This window comes from Acomys russatus, chromosome 4, assembly GCF_903995435.1.
Source record: "Acomys russatus chromosome 4, mAcoRus1.1, whole genome shotgun sequence".
Taxonomy (NCBI): Eukaryota; Metazoa; Chordata; class Mammalia; order Rodentia; family Muridae; genus Acomys; species Acomys russatus.
Genome location: NC_067140.1, coordinates 52,168,378 through 52,170,553, shown reverse-complemented (window position 1 = coordinate 52,170,553; position 2,176 = coordinate 52,168,378). Strand labels below are relative to the sequence as shown.

General features: G+C 35.1%; 1 protein-coding gene across 5 annotated transcripts in view; it reads left to right on the top strand.

Moving 5' to 3' along the window:
- The window catches only part of Meis2 (Meis homeobox 2), a 201,308-nt gene extending 200,678 nt beyond the window's left edge, over window positions 1–630 (top strand). For all 5 annotated transcript variants that reach the window (XM_051144354.1, XM_051144356.1, XM_051144357.1 and 2 more), the window contains one exon: window positions 1–630. This exon is cut by the window's left edge and continues 1,286 nt beyond it. The gene's annotated coding sequence lies outside the window, so the exon portion shown is untranslated.
- The last annotated feature ends 1,546 nt before the right edge of the window (window positions 631–2,176 follow it).

The window sequence follows — 2,176 nt, the reverse complement described above, 5'->3', positions numbered from 1 at the left end:
GTATGTCCATGGGATCCTCTTTTCTCAGCACGTGTTCCTCACTAGAAGAAAATGCTGTTACCTTTAAGCTTTGTCAAATTTACATTAAAATACTTGTATGAGGACTGTGACGTTATGTTAAAAAAAAAAGGTGTTAAGTCACAAAATGCGGTAATAAATATTTCATTTTTGATTTTTTGTTAGGCTTTGGTTGCTTTTTTAATGGTTTGAAGGTTGTAGGATGCCAGCTACTGTGCACTGACGAAAGTAGGTGATGGTTTCCCATCCCTGACTCTAAGGAAGTTGAGCATATTTAAGATGTAATTTACCAACACTTCTAAAAATTATCATCTGTAGCTTTTCATTATGTGTTTGGACTCTTAGGTTTCATCAGCAGAAAACTTCCAAAGGTATGAAATTGTGTGCATTATAACCAGCTTGAAAAAGTACATTCAGAATGCCCTTATATATAGCTGCATGATGTTTTTAAAAGTAATTTCAGATAAAGCTTTTGCCTATGCACCCACCACTAGAATAAAGGGTTTACTCTGAGTTAATTTTATATTGTAAGAAATAATGTGTGCTCAAACATGATTTATCTGTGTTTCTTTCATGTTACTCAAATAGTATTGACTACGTAAAATAAGGCTTATATATAGATGTTTATAGATACGTAAACACCTTCTATGGAGTTGGAAATTCTAAGCTTAAAAGAGTGCTTACGTATTAATATTTAACACAAATGATGCAGTGGCATCTTTTTACTGTAGATGCTTTCTTCATGTGCAGGGATGCAAGTATGAGAATTTGATGGCTCAAGTCTTTTTCTAAGAAAGAAAGAAAGAAAGAAAAGAGAGAGAGAAAGGAAGGAAGGAAGAAAAGAGAGAGAAAGGAAGGAAGAAAGAAAGAAAAAGAAAGAAAGAAAGAAAGAAAGAAAGAAAGAAAGAAAGGAACAGATAAGTGATAGCATTTTCAAAACTGCATTTGGTGATCTAGAGCCACAAGCTTGTTGAAACTGTCCAATGTCTGCTATAGTGTGTTAAGTGTAGAAGCTTAAGGCAGCTGAATGCCCTTGGAGTTTCCAAATAAACACACTGCTTAGACTTTCCTAACTCCTAAATGCTGACTCCTCCATTTAAAAGGGACAACAAACAGGAGGTAGATAGATGATCCAATGTGATAAGGGAAGAGTGCACTAATCATGCAAACTTACACTTGGAAGCAATCCATAGTGGTGACTGAGGCAAGCCCTTCCATGTTTTCCTCTTTCAACAGCCTTCATGGACGTTCTGCATGTGAACGAGCAAGGATGTAAACTGCTATTGTTTTCTTTTATATTGTTAAGTAAAATTTTTATAAGTGAATTTATCACTTTAATTAGTGCACTGCTCTTTAAACCTAGAAACGGCAGTGCTTGGTACAAACACACTGATCTTGTGAAACACACGGCTTCCCTCTCGTTTTCCCTGTTCCATTTTACATGGAATCTTTCTGTAAAATTTAAATATTTGCATATGTTTACTTTAAATGCTCAGATATAAACTCTGACAAGTTCCTCATTTATAAACTAACTCTCATATCAGTTGAAAGGAAAAAAATTTTACTGGCAGTTTTTCTTCCATTGCTCTCCATAAGGTAAATGGTGAATGGTTTCCTTGGTCACAAGCTCATGTTTATAAAAAGTGTTTTACAGGGTTATTACAGCCCAGAGCTGTTGAGCCTTAGTTTGAATTCACAAACTCATCTTAAGCTTAGTATCTTGGCCAAACTGTATCTTACCATGCTAATTTTAACCTTAGCTGTTCAGAGATGAGAGATAATTGTAGTAATATCTATGCAGTTTCTTGCCCCACCCCCACCCCATTCTATGACAGGGATGATCATTTTATCCAATTTTTATAGTGCTTTTTATACCCCCTCAGAATGTGCTTGCTCCTAGCTCGGGTTTACTATTTAGTATAAAGAGTTCCGATTTGGGTATATTTAAGCAAGACTCAGCTGTCAAACGCAAAGAAACTGGGAATGGTGTTTTGACAACCATATAGTGTTAAAGGAAATACTGTAGTCTGAATAAAATTGCTTATGTTCTCCAAAACAAGAGTAATATAAAAACACTTTTTTATTTATATGGAAAAGCAAAAGCAGAAATAAACTCCAAAGGTTTCCCTTTCTTCAAGAAATTCCGAGAGAGCTACAG